Source organism: Delphinus delphis, chromosome Y (genome assembly GCF_949987515.2).
Source record: "Delphinus delphis chromosome Y, mDelDel1.2, whole genome shotgun sequence".
NCBI classification, from domain to species: domain Eukaryota; kingdom Metazoa; phylum Chordata; class Mammalia; order Artiodactyla; family Delphinidae; genus Delphinus; species Delphinus delphis.
In genome coordinates, this window is record NC_082705.1 from 509635 (window position 1) to 520125 (window position 10491).

At 39.6% G+C, this 10491-nt stretch overlaps 1 long non-coding RNA gene across 1 annotated transcript; it reads right to left on the reverse strand.

Moving 5' to 3' along the window:
- Positions 1–1183: 1183 nt before the first annotated feature.
- On the reverse strand, positions 1184–2533 carry LOC132419208 (uncharacterized). Its single transcript, XR_009518154.1, has 3 exons — positions 2522–2533; positions 2108–2187; positions 1184–1242 (listed from the first exon to the last, which is right to left on the reverse strand). It is a non-coding gene; the product is annotated as an uncharacterized lncRNA (long non-coding RNA).
- Between the last annotated feature and the right edge of the window lie 7958 nt (positions 2534–10491).

The following is a 10491-nucleotide window of genomic DNA, read 5'->3' on the forward strand; positions in this document are numbered from 1 at the left end:
ACTGATACAATTATTCAGATAAATAAGTGACCTAATCTGGTACAGAGGATTTGACTCTGAATTACTTACAGAGATTATTTCCACTGATTGGACACTGCCTGGATACTCAAAAATATCTGCTGATACTCAAAAATATCTCCTCATTCACTTAATCCCCTAAACCTCCAAAATCACGTTCACACACTCCAAAGAAGTGATTATAAACAATCTGAGGTGTAGCATTTTCTCTACAGATATAATCAAATATATACAGCATATATTTAAGTACAAAATATATAAATGTATTGTGCATGTAACTCTTTAAAACAAAAATAGAATCGTGCTACAGTTTTGTAACTTGCTTTTTTACACTTTATCTTAATTTGTGACAAGACAGTTTATTTCAGGTTATCCAAGGTTAAACTAGATGCCAAAAAGGCTACCAGTAACTGCAAGCTCAGTATTCCACAAATTTCTAACAATCATTAGCCAACTCATTCTTATAGTAATATTGTCTGTATTTTAGAGAATATGTGTGTGTAATGTTTGCCCATCCAATCTGTACTACAATGAATGAACAGAAATGTTTTTTATTCTATACATTCACTAAGTATTACTAGATAAAGAAATGTGAGTCAATGTGCAAAACCAGGAGCAAAGCTCATAATCGAGAGACAACTGCTTAGTTTTGGATATGGCATTATCTATAAAATCAAGAGCAAAGCAGCGATCTATCCTTCAACATACTAAATCTACCAAGAGAAATTATCAACTTGACTACTAAGGCTTGCTGTGAGTGTACCTTATAAAGTCAAAAGGAAAAAAATGATGCAAGAAAACACAAACTATTACTGAATTTAAAACAGGGAAAGAAAGAGAGAAAGAGGCTTTAGAAAACTGTATGCTGGAAGAAAACAGATTAAATACACAATGGGAGATAGCTGAGAATTTTAGGAATTAAAAAAAAATAAAAAGTGTAAGTAACTCCAACCTATCCTGTTTATCCTTTTCTCCTGATGTTTTGTCCTACCTATAGTGGACTAGTTTCCACCTAATAATAGAGACATGTCATTACACATTGCATGTGAACACACTAATCTTTCCATTCCAAAAATTCCATGTTGTGGTACTAAAATCATTACCTGGGAACACCAATGGTAAATGAAATCTCTATGGTTGTTTTTCCAAGTCCAAGAATCCTGGTTACTTGAGGCCATAGTCCCGTAGTTCAAGAACTGTCTTGGACAATTTAATAAGTAAGTTCTGGAAAACATGTATGACAACCATTATAAGCCAGTATTGTGTGATTTCAGTGCATCCATCTGCATTTATAACCATGTTGGCTCAAGTAGTACTAAGTTTACTGCATTAAACAGACAGGTTTATACAAAAATGTTAAGGTCTGATATTTTAAGGCCAAATAACGTTATGATCAGTGTACAAATTAAGGTTCCCCACTTTTTTCCTACAGAAAAACACTGGTAAATAACTTTAGGCAACAATAATAGAGGCACTGCAAATGCCACGTAATGCAGTTATAGCCATGAGAACGATAATTATTTTTTAGGAATTTGTTCCACATAATCCCTAACATTACACTAATATAGATTTGAAAAGGCTGTGTGATTTTATTTGGTTTTCTTTTCTGTAAATATACAACGTTATAGTCAAATAAGAGCTTCACGACTAGTTTTACACTTGTAAATATTTAAATAACAATAGTTTGATTTATTAGTTGAGTCAATATAAAGTGTCTTACATTACTGCAGTCTGAGAAAAACTTGAACAATATGTAATTAAAACCCTTGACCAGTACAAAGGAAAACACTCCCTGAGTACTTAACGTGTCCTAGAGCTGTGCTAACTGCTGAAAATTCACAATTGTTGCATCTGTTACATCAAGTTCTTTAATATATACATATCAACAGTAGTAATTCACCATACCTTTCCCCTTTTTCTTCAGAATGTTAACATTTTCTCTTACATGTGTCTAACGTGTTTATTTGCAAAGAAGCAGACACTACACTTCATCAGGTACACACCTCCCTTCTGACACTGGGGTCTCAAGTTAGGGCGGCAGCTGGGGGGAAAAACTTCTTACACAAAAACAAGATGAGGAGTCCGTTACCTGAGTCTCTCAGTCGAGCGAGTTACCGGCGACGTTTGTTTCGTTTTTTCTTCTTTAGGGCGGCTCTGTATTTCTTGCGGCTGAAATATCAAAATATACAGCAACATTAGTGGTCCCTCGCGCAGCGCTGCCTTAGCTTCCCTCTCCTCTGCGTTCAGAGCAAGAAAGTCGCTCTGGTACTCGGGAATGAAATCTTGCTTTTCATATTTTGATTACAAAACTGTCTTGCCTTTCTACGCTCAGCCAGTAAGTCTCTTCGATTCCGGCAGCTTCCTCCTCGCCTTTCTGAACCCACCGACGCCAGTGACAGTACCGGGAGCGCTCTGGCTTGCTTGGCTTAGCCTGCACATCACCTACGCCCAGCCCAGGCCCACCCTGGCTCTTCTTGTCAGTCACTTCTCCCAGCCAGCTTACCTCAGTTTGTTGGGAAACATCTGCAATGATGCCACCTTAGTCATAACTCTCTGCCCTAGAGGCGGGCCTAACGCGGAAACGGTCATGCGCAAGCGCAGGCATCACTTCCTCTACTGTGACGAAGCAAAACCGGAAATCGAGAGGCGTCTGGCCACAGCTCAACTTATAGAGAACTATTAAAATAAATGTCTCCTTCCCGAAATTTACTTCTGCGGTTCTTTCGGCACCCTGGAATTAATTCTTTTCTACTTCGCACGTTACTGGTGATTTGTTCCTATGCTATAGTGTGAGTCTTGTGGCCAAGAGGCGAAAATCATCTCTCGTCCCTGTTCACTCTTACCTCCGAAGCCGACTTCTCCAACCTCTACTTCTTACGCAGCTCCACCTATCAGCGCCTCGTATAAAGCTCCAGATTCCGTCCCTTTCCTTTCAACGGCCTAAAAAGAGAACCTTACTGTTAGGTCAGGAATACAAACTCAGCCTCCAGTGTATTTAGGGCCAGACAAGGAACAATGCATAGATAATATTATAAGCTACCTGCAAAGATATTTAGGTAGTATAATCGTCTCAGCCTGAGTTGAATTTTTTTTTTTGTTTGGCCTCAGAGAAATGAACATTAAAAAATTTAAAATACCTTTGACGTATAACGCGTAAAATTAAGCTGTGCAACATGTTATTTTGCTAATTCACGTATTGTAGTACGATTGCCATTGTAGCAATAATTAGCACCTCTTCACTCTTCTAATTATTTATTTCTGATTAACTTGTAGTCTCTTAGCAACTTTGATGATGATAAATACAAAATTGTCTATATTCATTACCATGAATTAGATCCCTAGGACTTATTTACTACTTGTTGCCAAGTTAGTACCCTTAAACAACATCTTAGCTGAGTTTGGAAAGAAGAGGACGGTTACCTAAGTAGAGAAGAGTGACAGTGTGTTGCGGATCAGCATAAGCAAAGGCACTGCGTGCTGAAACATGTAGAATGTACTTGGAACCACACAAATTTTGACCATCAAATTTAAAGTGCTATTCTATATTATAAAGTAACATAATGATAGAGGTAGGCCGCAGCCAGGTTTTGGAGGAGGAACTCGTAAGTCATAGTGAGACAATTGATTACGTTTCCTAGGCAAGGAGAATAGTTGGACGATTTTAAACAGAAGCTTGGTGTTACATATATTTTTAGGTAGATTACTCTGGTTCATAATATAGAGGATAAACCTGGAATATTACAATCACTAGGTGAGAGATGATGAGAAATTAGATTGGGGCTGTGAAAGTAAAAATTAGTCTGGCTAATAACCAGATCTTGATGTACATATACAAGACCATAGACAAAGCCAAGGGAAAATGTTTCTCTAAAATTTACATTGCAGCTTCAGAATGATTAATAACCATCATATTTTGGGTGACCTTTGTTCTAATCTACTCTACAACAAAAATTGGTGAGATAGCCAATTACTAAACTGCCCTTGCTTCTCCTAGCTCCTTGAGGAATCATTTAACAGAATTCCCAATCCTACATGAAATCTTGTTTCACTGAGGCTTGAAACAACATACTTATTCCTTCACCTCCAAGTTGACCTTGTCTACCTCAGTGCACCAGTATTTGGAGACACAGACTTTCAAATTAGAGGGAAGAGGAGCTACAAGTTTTGGCTATATGAGCTCCTGAGTCAGTCTTCATTTCCCTAATTTGTAAAAATCAAGATAGTAATAATATTTCCCATCTTGTAAGGGTTTTCTTGTGAAGGTTGACTAAAGTTATGCATACTATGTGTTGACACAGTGCCTGGGAATAGAGTCTCCAAAGCATTAGCTGTTGGATTATCATTATGAAAATTTCTTGATGCCCTTTCAAGAGTGGCTTAGGTACTTGTTATACACACATTCTGAGCACAAGTATTTCAACTGTAGTAGAAAACAGCTCTCATATTATTTTGCACTTTGTTGACATTACCTGTCTGCTTCTACCAATAAACCATAAACTCCTTGAAGGTAGAGACTTGGCAACTGTATCCGTAACTGAGTTGTTTCTTGAGAGTTTCCAGGGTGCAATCTGAACCTGATCCCCATACTCACAGGGCAGAAAGAAACCAGAGAAAGAGGCAGATCACTCCAGATTGCTAGGTGGCAGTTTTTTAAAAAATTTATTTATTTATTTTTATTTTTGGCTGTGCTGGGTCTTCGTTTCTCTGCGAGGGCTTTCTCTATTTGCGGCAAGCAGGGGCCACTCTTCATCGCGGTGCGCAGGCCTCTCACTATCGCAGCCTCTCCTGTTGCGGAGCACAGGCTCCAGACGCGCAGGCTCAGTAGTTGTGGCTCACGGGCCTAGTTGCTCCGCGGCATGTGGGATCCTCCCAGAACAGGGCTCGAACCCGTGTCCCCTGCATTGGCAGGCAGATTCTCAACCATTGCACCACCAGATAAGCCCCCCGGCAGGAGTTCTTTAGACCCAACCAAGTTGTCAATTACTTGCCGTGCGGTCTTAATTTGGATGTTTGGTGGTCGTCTGCGTGGATCTTTTCAAGCCCAAAGAGACAGAGCAATAGGAGAATGAGAAAGATGGAGGGGAAAATGCCTTGGCCTCAGTGCGCTTCTTCACGGCCAGAGAGCTGGTCTCTGGCAGACCCTGCAGGCGACGTCAGCTGCCACTTAACGGGCTACTTGAATCTACATGGCTCAGGATAAGTCCCAGCCGCCTTCAGAGGGGAGCCATAGCCCAATAGGCGGATCGAGATTATGGTCTTTGAGGCCCCGCATTGGGTGCCAGAAAAGATGTTGCAGGAAAGAGAGTGGGGTGTGAGAGGATGGTCACATCCCAAGTCATGTCTGCGTCCCTGGGATGGCCGCCCAGTGTGGGTTCTTGGCTTTGTGCAGGCAAGAATTCAAGAGCAAGACACAGTAAAGTGAAAGAAGGTTTATTCAGGGAGATACACACTCCATAGGCAGAGTGTGGGCCATCTTGGAAGGAAAGAGGCCTAGGTGGCTGTTTTAATAAGCAAGGAAACTTAATTACAAATCTTATCTTTTGTAGCTCCAAGACAAGTAGATTTCTGGATCTGCCCACCAGGATCTTAAAAGTTAATATAGAGGCCATAATTGGGTTCAGTAATGTACTCAGACCAGATAGGCTCAGCGCAACATTTTATTTCAAGGCTGTATACTTAGAGCAGCTTCTGGGAGCAGGGAAGGCAAATGGAATGCACATTGCAAGGACAGAGAAGAGGACCAAATGCCCGGGTCCAGCTCAGGGTCAACTGGTGGTCGTATCTGTTGATGGCTTCCTCCAACAAATTGGAGAATCCCCCCAGAGTATAAAATGTTCTAATTGTTCAAGTCATCAATTTTCTGGTCCCTGTGACTTAGGCTGAGATTGCTGATATTCAGAAAGCATAAGTGTTGGGTCGCTGTAACATTCTTTATAAATTAGACTACTTTTATTTCAGAATAATAAGAAGAATATCTTCTAAATGTATTCCTAATTTAAAAATACAAATGTAGATTTTTATTTCATTATGATGTATAACTGAATGGAAATATCCTTTTATAGGAGTGAAATATTTATTTTCAATAATAAACTACTGAAGATTTCCTGATGTGAACACACTGAATGTACAGTTGCATATGGAACAATCTTATCTGATAAAACCCCCCAAAGTAGATGAGTAACTCCTACACGTCAGGCAAACAGAAAAAATGGACGTAAAAGCAGTTAAAAGAGCCTGAGATACAGTCTTACCATAAACCCCGTGCCTGGTGCCATTACCCACAATCAGGCTGAAATTCACAATCTCAGCCTCCGCCTGAAAAGGGTCGGATTTGAGCCCCACATTGGGCATTCCAACTGTTAAGATAAGCACCTAAGAGACAAGCCTCCAAAGCTTTGAAAACCAACAGGGCTTGTGTCAATGAGACTCACAGGCTATTGCTCACTGAAATACAGCTTCATATATAGACTCACCCACACCAATGCCAGCACAGAGGCAGCCCACTGAGAAATGTCCAGTCTTTCTGTGAAAGAAGCCTATCTGCTTACCTTAAAGCTTTGGCCTTAGATGCAGGTTTCTAATTTAATACACACTGAGGGGCATACTGAAATACTCTCCAAATAAAGAGGTTGGTGGGTACCATCTTCATGCTCTTCCTCTACCGCACTCCAGGTCTCTGGAATCTCTGAGAAAGGAGCTTTGTACACATCTGGCACCTTGGCTTTTGTGGCTGTCACCCAGGAGACCATGCCCTGGTGACTCTATTGGCTGGCAGGGCTTGTGTTCATAGGTTCAGTGGGATTGTAGCAAACAAAGAAACAGTTCTTAGCTGGCTATTACCCAGGACTCATCACACAGGAACACTCATCTCCTAGTCTTCCTCTGAAACAGGTATATTCATATACTTTGAAAGCTGCTGCCTGAGGGTCAGGCTTTCAATCAGCCTGAATATAGGTGATGACTAAAATTCTCCCTTTTCAGATAGTGACAGGTCTTGGCACACTTCAACTACTGGGAACCACTAAAAACAAATAGGGTTTGAGACACAACTAAGAGCTGGGGCAGGATTGAACAATAAGGTTTATCTCCTACATGAGGCCACTCCTTCAAGTCTGGGAGAATTGGATATTTTATCTAATGCATAGATAGTCACAGAGAGTCAAGAAAAAGAAAAGAACAGACAAATCAGTTCTAAGGAAAAAAAACCCCTCAAATAAAAACCTTAAATCTCAGTTTAAGTTACTTATCTGAAAAAGTGTTCCCTCAAATGGTCATAAAGATGCTGACTAAACTCAGGAGCACAATGAGAACAACGAACAAAGTGAGAATTTCAAAAAAGAGGTAGAATATATTAAAAAGTTAGAAAAAATCACTGCATTAATTTTCAGAACAAGCTTTGTTCAAGTCAGGGGCTTCCCTGGTGGTGCAGTGGTTGAGAGTCCACCTGCCGATGCAGGGGACGTGGGTTCGTTCCCCGGTCCAGGAAGATCCCACATGCCGTGGGGCGGCTGGGCCTGTGAGCCATGGCCGCTGAGCCTGCGCGTCCGGAGGCTGTGCTCTGCAACGGGAGAGGTCACAACGGTGAGTCACAACGTACCACAAAACAACGTACCACAAAACAAAACAAAAAACAATTATTCAAGTCAGTTTCATTACTGAAATAACTCTAAAAGCTAATTCTATTTCCAAAGTATAACTAATATCATTTGAATTAAAAAATCAAGAGAAAAATAAAGTTTACAAAATTTTAATGCAAAGAAGTTTCCTGCTAGGATATTCTGATTAATGAAAGAAAGTTATCTTTATCCAACAACATTACATATGTATATTTGCCCTGAAATACAACATCTATTTATTCTCAGATATGTGTATTTCAGGTTAGCCGTTTGCTATGCAAAACTTTGTCAGTAGAAAATTGCTAATTATCTCAAAAGAGACTAAAAAATACTTGAATTCTTTAAAAGATTTAGTACAGAATGCTGTCACTAATATGACATTATAAAATGAGAAAATTCTGATTAAAAGAACATTTTAGTTTTCAGACACATTTTAATCTAGGAAGGTTGACATTAATTGCACAAATACATGATGAAATATTAACAGTTTTAAAAACTAAATCTCTCTCTTTCTATAGGAATATAAACAGATGCATAGGTTTAGATATACCTTCCCTGGGGGAGGGAATGACTCATAAATATATTTGTCTAATTATTGGAGATGTTAACTTTTTGACCATTAAATAACCATCCTGAAATGAAATAGTTTTCTAACATTTACTGCGTTTTGAAACACTTACTAGCATTGAAAAATACATAACTTGGGCTTCCCTTGTGGCACAGTGGTTGAGAGTCCGCCTGCCGATGCAGGGGACACAGGTTCATGCCCCGGACCGGGAAAATCCCACATGTCTTGGAGCAACTAAGCCCGTGCACTGCAACTACTGAGCCTGTGCTCTAGAGCCCCAAGCCGCCACTACTGAGCCCGCGTGCCACAACTACTGAAGCCCGCGCATCTACCAGACTGCAGTAAGAAGATTGTACCTGCTTAGATCTCAGCTTTTCAATAAAGTCATAACAGAGCAGGAAAAAGTCCAGAGAAGAGTGAAGACAGAATTATTAAAGGTCCAGAGCTGCTGCTCCATTCAGAGAACCTTTAAGGATTAGTGGGATTCCATCTGCAAAGACCAGAGCTGCCAGGGGATATGACTGAAATCTATAAACTCATAAAAGGCAGAACTGAGAGGCTTCCCTGGTGGCTCAGTGGTTGAGAGTCTGCCTGCCGATGCAGAGGACACGGGTTCGTGCCCCGGTCCGGGAAGATCCCCCATGTCGCGGAGCGGCTAGGCCTGTGAGCCATGGCCACTGAGCCTGCACGTCCAGATCCTGTGCTCTGCAATGGGAGAGGCCACAACAGTGAGAGGTCTGTGTACCGCAAAACAATAACAACAAAACATAACTTACAGATGAAAATTCTGGGCCATACATAATTTGTGAGAAGATGTTTCAAACTTTTCATTGTTTACACTGCCATCTATCTCTTCATTCATACTTCTTTCTGAGTTCACTTTGGCTATTTATAACTCGCAAGAAAATCATTCATATTATTCAAAACTTCCAGTACTCTCATAGGCTTTCCCATAAAATATCTTCATTTTTTTACTCTGGTCCTAATATATCTTCAAGTTTATACATTAATTTTTTCTCTATTTTCATCAGACTTGCCAAAGTTTTATCTATTTTTGTTTATTGTTGTCTGTGAAAACAAGCTCTTAGATTTAATTTTCAATTTTATTATCTATTGATTGATCAATCTTTTTTACATTTAATCTTTTCTATTGTTTCATTATAATTATTTTGTAATTATTTTGATTTGGGAAGTACACTTATTTACATATTTTTAGTCTTTCTCTGTTAATGTGAAACTATATGAGTTTTCCTCTGAATACTCTCTGGACAAATAACATAAACATTTTAGAAGTACTGTAATCTCATTTTCCTTATTTTGTTTGTTTTGTTTTCTTCAATTCCACCTATGAGTGAAATTATGGTATTTGTCTTTCTCCTCTCACTTATTGCACTTAGCATAGGACCTTCAAAGTCCATCCATGTAGTAGAAAATGGCAGAATTTTATTCTTTTTTATGACTGAGTAGAAAGCGAATATATATATATACATATATATATATATATACAATTTCTTTATCTGTTCATCCAACCGTGCACACTTAAATTGTTCCAATATGTTGGCCATATACTGCAATGATCATAACAATGCGTATATTTTGTGAACCAGTGTTTTCATGTTTTTCAAGTAAATATTCAGAAGTGGAATAGCTTCTGAGTCATAGAGTAGTTCTATTTTTAATTTTTTGAGGCACCCCTATATCATTTATCATAGAGACCACAACAATTTACAGATCCACTAACAGTGTGCAAAGATTTCCTTTGTCCCACATTCCCTCCAACATTACTTATTTCCTGTCTTTTTGATAAGAGCTATTATAAAACATGTTAGATGGTATCTCATTGTGGTTTTCATTATTTCCCTAAAAATTAGTGATGTTGAACATTTTTTTCATGTGCCTGTTGGCCATATTCTTTGGAAAAATGTATATTCAGATCCTCTGTCCTTGTTTTTTTTTTTTATTTTTTGCGATGCGCATGCCTCACACTGTTGCGGCCTCTCCCGTTGCGGAGCACAGGCTCTGGACGTGCAGGTCCAGCAGCCATGGCTCACGGGCCCAGCCACTCCACAGCATCTAGGATCTTCCCGGACCAGGGCACGAGCCCGTGCCCCCTGCATTGGCAGGCGGACTCCCAACCACTGCGCCACCAGGGAAGCCCTGCCTTTTCATTTTGATATTGTTTTCCTTCACTGTGCTGATATAGTCCAATTTTTAAAATTTTTTTTTTTGTTTCCCTTGCCTTTGGAGTCAGATATACAAAAACATCACTGAATCCAATGTTGATAAAAT